Source organism: Miscanthus floridulus, unplaced genomic scaffold (genome assembly GCF_019320115.1).
Source record: "Miscanthus floridulus cultivar M001 unplaced genomic scaffold, ASM1932011v1 os_2001, whole genome shotgun sequence".
Lineage (NCBI taxonomy): Eukaryota > Viridiplantae > Streptophyta > Magnoliopsida > Poales > Poaceae > Miscanthus > Miscanthus floridulus.
In genome coordinates this window covers 8,972-19,060 of record NW_027098034.1, presented here as the reverse complement: position 1 = coordinate 19,060, position 10,089 = coordinate 8,972, and the positions used below count along the sequence as shown (strand labels likewise).

At 44.6% G+C, this 10,089-nt stretch overlaps 1 pseudogene; it reads right to left on the bottom strand.

Annotated features, from left to right (window-relative positions):
- Window positions 1–5,045: 5,045 nt before the first annotated feature.
- LOC136534498 (uncharacterized) lies at window positions 5,046–8,630 on the bottom strand (annotated as a pseudogene).
- Between the last annotated feature and the right edge of the window lie 1,459 nt (window positions 8,631–10,089).

Here is a 10,089-nt window from a genome sequence, read left to right as displayed (position 1 = left end):
TTTTATGCAAATAGGGCTCCGGGGCTTTCTACAAACTGGGTGTAAAATTAAACCTTTATGTTTCCAAACCAGGAGTAAAGCTTAGTTTTTACTTTTTAACGGCACGTTAACATTTGGACGGACAACGCACGTCAAGAACCCACGTACGCTGTTGCTCTGCCCCTGCCCGCGCGCCCGTCCGCAACCCCTCCATTCCCACACACATGCACGTGGGCCCAGCTTCCATCGGACACCCCCTCCCCCCCACGCCCGACATGCCCGCACCCCGTCCCCCATCCCCATCCGTTCGCCTCGCCCCCGCAAGCGCACCCCCCGCCCGTCGTGCCCCCCGACGCGGGCCCCCAAAGCGCCGCGCGCCATGTCCACCGGTTCGTTGGGCCCCATTCTCCGGCGCCCCCTGACTCTTCGAACAACATGAAACATGTGCAACATAAAACACTTGAGCATGCAACATACGTCTCAAACATATGAAATATCTGAGGTATACAGTTGCAACATATGTGTGAAAACATATGCAATATCCAGATAAAACACTTGCAACTTAACATAAAAACACTTGCTGCAATAGAAGACTGAAACAGATGAAATATTTTGGAACATATTATTACAACATATGTGTATAACATATGCAACATCCAGATCAAACGCATGCAACAATACGTCTGGGACCAGATGAAACATTTCGAACAAAATGCTTGCAACATGCCTCTAAAACACTTGCGACATATGCAAACAAGTGCAACATCCATATGATTCAACTGCAACATACTTCTAAAACGGCTGAAATAATTGCAACATAGGGGCAGAGAGAGAGCCTGGCGCGGGGAGCGCCATGGCCGCCGGATCTGCAGGCATTGGGGGCTCTCGGTGAGGAAGGACGCCGGTGTGGGGGGAGGGGCGCCACCAGGGTAGGGGAGGAGGACGCCAGGGTGGGGGGAAGCAGCCGTCGGGGTGAGGGGAGGAGGACGCCGGGGTGGGTGAAGGAGCTGCCAGTGTGGGTGAAGAAGCCGCCAGGGTGGGGGAGGAGGGCGCCAGGGTGGGTGAGGGCACCGCCACCGACCAGGGAAGGATCTGGCGGCACGCGCAACGGGAGGGGAGAGAGGCGTGCGAGCCACGGGGCACGAGCGAGCGGATGGGGAGCAACGGCGTGGGATGGGGTGCGTGGCGCGGTTCGCGAGCAGACACGCGTCGTGGGAGGGAGCGAGGGGGCTGGGAATGAGCGGACGGTGCGACGAGCGGATGAGTGGAGGAGGACGCGCGAGCGCCATAGCCAATCGTTATTTACCGCGTCCAGAAAACGTCGGACGTTCGAGTCAGAGCATTATCGACTTTTTAATCATGGTCTTGGTTGTTAAGTATATCTTTAGTACTGCTATGAAATGGTCAAAAGAGCTATGTGGAGGCACACACGATTAGGACTTATAGGAGGGCCTACGAACCAAAGTACAGCTTTTTATGTTAACCTTACAAATTACAACAAAACGTTCATATAACCGGAGTATAAAACGTGCAATATGACTTTCGCGAGGCACATATTTTCTTTGACAATGAGAAAAGAAGAAGAGTAAATCACTGATCTTTATTTAGTTGTAGGTTCCTCTGACCGCTACATGCATCACGACCCTACACTGGTAATTAATCACATCACATAGTTGGCCTGGCTAATGCCTTTGGGCACTGGCGCAATGATGCGTTGATATTTTCTTTGGGCATCTTTGCAGCCAGCAGGACACATGAATCATGATGAGCTAGCCCGATTGCTTCACACTTCTTCCTTGCCTGCTCCTCGCCACGCCAGTCGAGAGCCAGCCTCAAGTGCTCACCCAGGCAACTAGGGGCTGAGAAAATTATTGCCGGGTGAGGCAACTCAGCAAGTAAATAAAAATGAGAACTGCTCCAATACTCCTCTTTCCAAAAACTGTACGGATCTTAAAGCAACCTTAATTAAATGTTTTTTAATTATTTTTCACATGGGTCTCGCATGGGCTTGGCCCATCAAAGCCGAACTAGATCCACTTCCTTCGAATTCCGATCCATTCATCTCTTTCGTTTCCGTGCGAGCCGATAAGGAGCGAACCTATGCCGGCGAGGAGCTACCTCCGTGACGTCTGATGAATTGGAGTATTATTTTCCTCACTTAAGTTACTTCTGGATTATGCTTGAATCACTACATTACCTCTCCCTCACACTGACATGCTCGTCTTACAACATGGCATGAGGAAGAGGGCGGACCTCCTCACGAAATGCAAGCTCTGCTTGGCGGCGGCATGCGGTGAACCGGTGACGCCGTGATGTCGAGCGCACTGCACAGCCTCCTGGCTTTCGCGACGGGCATGATCTGCGCCTGCCTCAGGAAAACGAAACGAAGAGGCTAAACGATCGCTTGCCAGTGATCATGATCGGTACTAGTACGGCGGAGGCAGTGGCGCGCTCCCGACGGACATCACGGACACCAAACAAAGGGATCTGGGGAGAGCTGAGTTCGTAATGAATCTGGGCTGGGCAAGGTTTGGGCTTTGGACGTGATAGCCCATGCGGGACCAAGTGAAAAATAATCATGAGAATTTTAATTAATTAAGTGGACAGCTTTAAGATCCGTGTACTTTATAGAAAGAGGAGTAATGGAGCAGTTCTCTTTCTATATATCCTTTCATCCTTCAACAACATTTTCAATGTGTGCACCTAGAGAGTCAATCGCTTTTCATCTTTAGCGAGCGAAAAATCTAAAATGTCGAACGATAATATATATTTAAAGAAGCTTTTGTAGGATTTTTTTTTTGTCAAAATCTCTATTTCTACCGTCAACGAAGAATATAGAGAGTTGGAGTTGCTCTGTGCTAGCACATATAACCTACTCTCCAATTTTATTGGCCTCCTCTGGCCCATGTATGTATCCCCGACCGGATCACAAGGCCCAAAGCCAATTTCAATAGGATGTGGTAAAACCTCACTTCGATCGGTTTCAATAGCACTACAGCTCCAGATCCTTTGCCTGTTGCTTAGGCATGAGCATGATGCACGATTGATGATGATCACGCGCGCACACCTTGTCCAGGATGACTGGATATTTTACAACTGAACAAGTCATCATCTACCGTTAATATAATATTGACCATAAAAAATTTGCAAGCACACATCTTTATTTAATATACTCAAATCCGGATGAATAAAATTCAACGAGTAGCTCAGTTCAAGAATGGAAATATATTAGTCAAATCATTACTTTTTATTTGCTCGGAGATAGCAAGATACAACACGTACACTCACGCACACTCGGAATTACAATGGTAACACCAAAAGCAAAAGAAAAAAATTCACCAGGTTCAATTACGTACAATCATAAAGGAGAAATCAATCAATAACACTGCACACGCATTGTGCAGTTTTGGAACGAACTTCCTTTGACGAAAAAGAACAAAAAAAAAACACTGCACAACCATGTTCGTTTCGCTGAAATTTGGCTTATACTAATGCTTATGCTGATTTATTTTTGAGAAAAAAAATACTATTTATTCACTAAAAAGTACTGTTGAAGTAGTTCAAGCGAATGGGGTCTCGAGCGAGCTAGTTTGGCAGTATCAATTCATTGGCCCCGGCCACCGATCCTCCGCCCACAACGGGGTCTCTCGATCTGATCTCAACGGGCTGCATGCAAAACCATAAACACCCGTGCGTCATCAGTAACCTAAAGTCCTAAACTAAACCTTGCATGTATTAACAGTAACAATCGACAACAAACATTTGGCAGCTTGGTGGCCTCTGGCACATCCTTGTCTCTGCCGGCGCCGGTGACGCGGTCGACGAGGCCGAGGAACTTGTCCTTGAGCTGAGCAGCGAAGCTGGCCATCAGCAAGCTTACGTGCGTGTAGCTGCTATTTTTGTGCTATATATCCTGCTGCCTACGAGATTACCAATGGAGCTGGAGCTGTGGTGCTAGCAAGAACGGTGTGGGCGACTGGGCGTGCGTGACGGCTACCTGAGCTCACTCAGTTAATTCCCTTACTTACTATGGCTGGCTTAGCTCGGAGAGTGCGAGCGCTGGAGGCGATCGCCGAGGGCGCCATTTATACACGGCGTCGGCGTGGCAGCTCGCCAAACACGTTAACTTTGCTGGACGAGGGCCATGACAGAGCATACTCATGACTCATCCTGCCTCGACCGCCTTTCAGATTTCATTTCAGAGCGTTTGCTCGCACGCATATCACGCATTCACACCTCTGATCGAGGAAGCTGTAAGCGTGTTGGACCCCAGCAATGATGCATTGTGCTCTTTTTCGCGTATGTTTTAATGCTAATAACATGGGGCCATGGGCCTAGACCCAACTACTTACACGGGCCCACAGCCCAGCACGACCCAACACCATTCTTGCGTAATTCCCCTTTGCCGCTCTTGCTACACAGCTGACGGCTCCGGCTCCGGCTCCGAATCATCAACGCCGCACAGGCACAGGTAAAAGCTTCTATAGAACAGATTGCTTGAAAGAAGCGCACCTGATCTGACTCTTTTGGCTTAGGTGAAGTCTCCAAAGACCCTGGAGTCCTCTGTTCCAGTATTTATTGGATTGGATGCTTCGTTGTTCGTAGGTATGATCCAAACTATGAGAAATGCAGGTGATAGGTGACACCAATACACTATGCCGTCGAAATCGAAGTGTCCATGTCCGATCCTCTAGGATCTGAGAGCATGAACAGAGGTAGGTTCATGCCTTGCTGTTCTTTTAGTTCAGTTCTGACTTTTCACTTCACTTCAGGATCATGGGATGCACGTTTTACTGATGAGCATTGCAATATCTGATGTGAGCAGTTCTGCAGAAGCCTATCAAGCTGGCTTAGTGTTGAACAGCAACCTGGTAGTCCATCTGATTTGAATGCCAACACAGAACACATCTTAGAGGCGAAAGCGAAAGAATGCCTCCAGGCAACAGAAGACGATCAAACTGAGCGGGACTAAAGTCAGCGTCCTTGCCCATGCATGGTCAGCACTGATTATGTTGCAACTTGCAACAAAATTGGGCACACAGAATGAGAAGACAATCTTTTCCGTATACATTATAACCATGAGATGCATTTTTATTGATTCCAGAACCTCCAAATGTACACGCTGAGCACTTATCAACCTCCTTTTCTATTATTAACATTGCACGAACTTGGGGATTTCACATTCCTGTGAAAAAGATCATCTTTCTCGGTTTTCTTATATTTATACACGCATTTTATCATGGCTTCTATCACTCAAGGCGACATTGATTGCATGTAAATAAGCCAATAAAACATGGCCATGAAACCAAGAGTAGAGAGCCGAAGTTTCCATAGAGCCCTACTGCAATGCCTCTGTCATGGTTGAGCGATGAGAGAGTTGTTGCTCATACAGGGACCTGAATATCTGATATTTTGCATCGTGGTATTTCTTCACCCTAGGATCTGAAGACGGATTTACGACCTGAAAAACAAATATATTCAAGTCATAACTGGCAGCCACAACAGAAGATCCAAGTTAAGAATTTATGCATGTTTAATGAGCACTTAAGCAGCATGGAGCCTAATTGAAGAAAGATAATGGGAAATACCTTCCCTGCTGCATTAAGCGCCTTCATTGCATCACGAACACCAGGAAACTTCTTGCCAGCAACAGCACCCAGAACAGCGGCACCCAAAAGCACAGACTCATTCTCTCTAGGAAGTATTATAGGACATCCTGCAGAGGACATGCAAAAGATGATGCATCAGAGAGGGATGAAGCTGGAGACGCATGATTGCAAGATAGGACTTACCTGTAATATCTGCATGCTCTTGGATATACACAGAATTCTTTGCAAGTCCCCCACAAGCAAGAAGTGTGTCTATCTATTATACAAAAAGGGAAAATGAGTAATCTTGGCAAGCAGAACTCTACCAATCCGATGAAGTCCTTAATAAGTACCTTGTGGCCATGAGCGTTACAATGCTCCACAATATGACGAGTGCCATAAGCAATACCCTGAATTGTTGCTAGGTATAGAAGAGCTAAATGCTTCTCACTTGTATCAAGTGTCAAGCCATAAATCACTCCTTTGGATTTTGGATCAGCAACAGGAGACCTATAATATGTTTGCATTCAAGTCAAACACATTGGAAGTGTGCCACTTAAAGATTATTTCTCTGCAAATTTCAGTTAGATGTCATGAGACATCATAGAGTATGTTATGCCACATTCTGGTGTGATTGTGATGTATAGCCTCATAGAAACACATGAGGGCTTTATGCTTTAGCTGTTGTTGTACTGTTTGTTAACTGTCTAATTATGATGGCAGGAGAAGAAAAGCATCTTGCTGCATATTTGGTATGTACATTGTACAAAATTTAGTGTAATGCCAAAAGTTTTCACCAACCGGAGAGAGGTAGTAACTGTAAATGTTGGAGATTACCAATATTTTGAATAACATTGTGCACTAAATATGTACTGTCTATTTCTTACCGATTTCCATGAAAATCTGGAAGTACATGGGTGTCTTGAGTTAATGCAGAAAGAAACGGACTATTCTTCTCATGTGACATAGAAAGCAACATCTTGTTCAGTAGCTCAAATATGGATATACCTGGTAATTGAGCAAAAAATTAATTTATTTTTGCTGGTTTCAGGCAGATACAAAGATAGTGTGCTTGAGAGTACAGGAAACATACTTTGAGAAGCAGCATGGTTAGAAAGAAGAGGAGAGGCAACATGGTTTTCAATAATGTAATCGAGTAGAGCGCCAGTTGCACTTTGGCCACCTTCTGTGAGCCAAAACTCAGGTATCATCGCTGAATTTGGAAGCACAATGTAATATTAGCCAAAATGAAGCACAACACAAGAGATAGAAAAGAAACCAACATAAATGCTGGTTGGATTTGTTATTTTGAGGAAAATAAAAAATATATATATTTGAGAAGGCAGCTGTACCAGACCAAAACGGCCCCCAGACACCAGGTATAAACAATCTGTTCTTTGAAACAGCCATGTGGCATGTTGATGTCCCACATACCAATACCATCCGGTGGCATATTGCATGTTCATCAGACACTGTTAAAAACATGTTAGAATATGTATAACATACACAAAGTTTTGAAAGCAATTTGTATAGCAAAACATCAAATTACTCATCACTGACAAGCAGCTTTAGATCCTGCATCTGAAACGCTTTCCATGACTCCAACTCCACCAGCATGAGCATCAATAAGTGAAGTTCCAACAGGAGTACCAGGAAGTAAGCCTAACTCCTGGAATTTAAAGTTATCAATATCAAATCATGAACAACAGACATTGACAGCATAGGAATGTCTTGTTTACACATATTGTAGAAAAGGCACCTAAACAACTGGATCGCAATGTCTTGTATATATACAGGTTTATCACAAAGTAAGCTTAAACAATACAGCCTCAAAAGTACTGAGCACAGGGAAGTTGCTTGCCTTTGCAGCAGTAGGTGTCAAACCAGAACCAAGAGGATGACCAGGAAAAAGCGACACTGCGGTCCTGTTTCATTGCATAATACCATAATGATGTATTAGAAAAGTCAATAAACGATTTCCCTATAAATGCATCAATTCAGTACAAAAAGGAAACAAGACTATTATTCACCAATTTTTGCACAATTTCCTTCGACGAGGTCTCCCAACCCTATTTCTTCCCAAAAAACATTGTCCCATCCGCATGCCTCCATATCACGTGAATCAGATTCCTTCCACTGTTCCATGTGTGCATGTCCAAGATATGTCCATTTGCAGACAGTTGTGCATAAGCTGCGAGTGTCATCACCTGTTGCTCTAAAAAAAAGTACCAGAATAGAGTACGTTATGATAGCAACTCACCAGGGTACAGCAAAATCAACAAAGGTAGGGATTCACCTATATGCTAACCAGTCACTTAGGTCCATCCACCTACAAACCATAGACCATGACTCTTGTAGATTTTCCTTCATCCATAAGAGCTGCAAATGCACACAGTCAAAACATGACACTAGCAACAGAGATACTTTGATACAGCATGCCACCAATTGTTTCATCACTTCTCAGTATAGAGTAAATAAAGATCAAATGTGAAGACTATGAATACATGTTCAAAACAATAAAGAACAACATTAACTAGAGTGAACTTCACAAACCATTATCCATGTGCATCGTTTTCTGAGCAACACATCCGATTCAGCAAATTAATGTACATAAGTTCATAATATTGATCACATCACAATGGGTATGCTAGTACTCTGACTCACTGAGACATTCAAGCTGAAACTAGGATTTCAGGGGTGACAAGAAATTATTATCTGATGATCAGCACAGTGGCTGGCATTTCCAGCTACATGCATGAATAGTAGTGTCTATTGTCTACTGATGGTGAACAGGATGCTAAAAGCTTGCATGGATGCATACCATAAGCATGAAATGTACACAATCTTAGACCCTTACCTTTGGAGCCTGCATTTCTGGGGAAACACCCCCACCACAGTATTGTAGTACTGGCGAATTGGTAGCATTGATTCGCTCCGCCTGGTTCACGCTCTATGGTCCATCCACACAATGATATTCCTCCTTGTATCACCACTCAAAGAAACCGAGACAGGGGAACCATCAGCATCGACAGCTACTGCATGAAGCATCCTATTTTTGTCAAACTGGAAAAACCTTATAGATAGCACATACATAAAATCCGCCTACTTGAATGTCAACATTTTCTCTCTAGCCTACACAATAAGATGAGAATGCAAGAGGTACTATAGTATCAGAGGCAAACCAAGGGAGCAGTGGCGGCAAAGCCAAGGCCAGCAACATCCTCAGCGGCAACATTTGCCCAGTGAGCACGCAGATTTCACCGCAGCACAGACCGCATGCCAGATATCAGTTGATGATTGCTGAGCATAAAAATAAACTGGTTATGGTAAAACAGTCTTTGCTTCGTGAACTAATCATGCATTACATTGCACGTGCAAGAACTGTTATGAACCTCAATACAGTCTCTCTCTTTTCCATATCTGTATAGGACTGCTTGCCGACACCCAGCAACTTGCCCTTTTCATCAAAGAGACCTGAAAAATTGACCAAAGAGAGAAAATGTTACAAATTGACTTAGTTACCTATTAGGCCTCCACATGACCTGATATGCGTACAACCCATATGTACAACTCCTTTACAACAAGGAGATTGGATGGATGAAATCACATGGGTTGGTGGTTCATTTATGAAACAAAGGGTGTTATATAAATTGGTTACATGTAAAGTACTGTATTTTATTTTAAGATATCAAGCATGTCATGACTGAAAAGAGTTCTCTATTCAGGTATCTATACATCTAGCCTAAGCAGGTCTCCAATAAATTGTTTAAAATGACAATCCTAGATTACTCTCGATCGGAGAAACTAACAACAAGCTTTCTCTCAAGAACCACCATTTATTCATCAGTAGACAACCAATAACCTGGAGTCCAAATACCCCTAGAAAGCGGCAAATTAGTCAGACTTATACATTCAACTTGAGGAAAAGGTAATCATACATACTGATATAATTTAATAAGAAACTGGTGAAAGCTACCAAAATGGAGATGAATCCTCAAAGAAAAGGAGGGTACTTCTTAATTAGAGAATCGGAGGACGAACCTGCGCGAGCGCTGCCAGTAACCAACGTCGACGCCGAGGTAACACAGAGGCGCAATGCGCGGGGCATGTGTCAGCCACGGGCTTGTGGGTTGGCAGCAGCAGCCAAGCAGAGCAGGGAGCGATCGGAGTTCGTGGCCGAGGGTGCCCACGTGGGTGTGGACTACTGTTCACCGTCAGGAACATATAAAAAAAGTTAGGGCTTGTTTGACAGGGCTTAGGCCTTAGGGGGACTTCAGCTCTGCTACTGTAGTATGGTTGTAGCAAGAGTCAAATCATACAAGCCCAAAATATCTGGCTTCATCGGCTCCGGCCTACCCCCATTTTCATTTTGCTGTTGCTAGGAACCAGAGCCGTTTTTGCTATGCGATATTGGCGAGAGCAGGTGAAATCGAAGACCCCTAAGAGCTATCAAACAAGCCCTTGGTGAACACCTAGGAAGTAGTGAGGGGGGATCTAATAGAAAAGGGCTCCACAAGTTCAG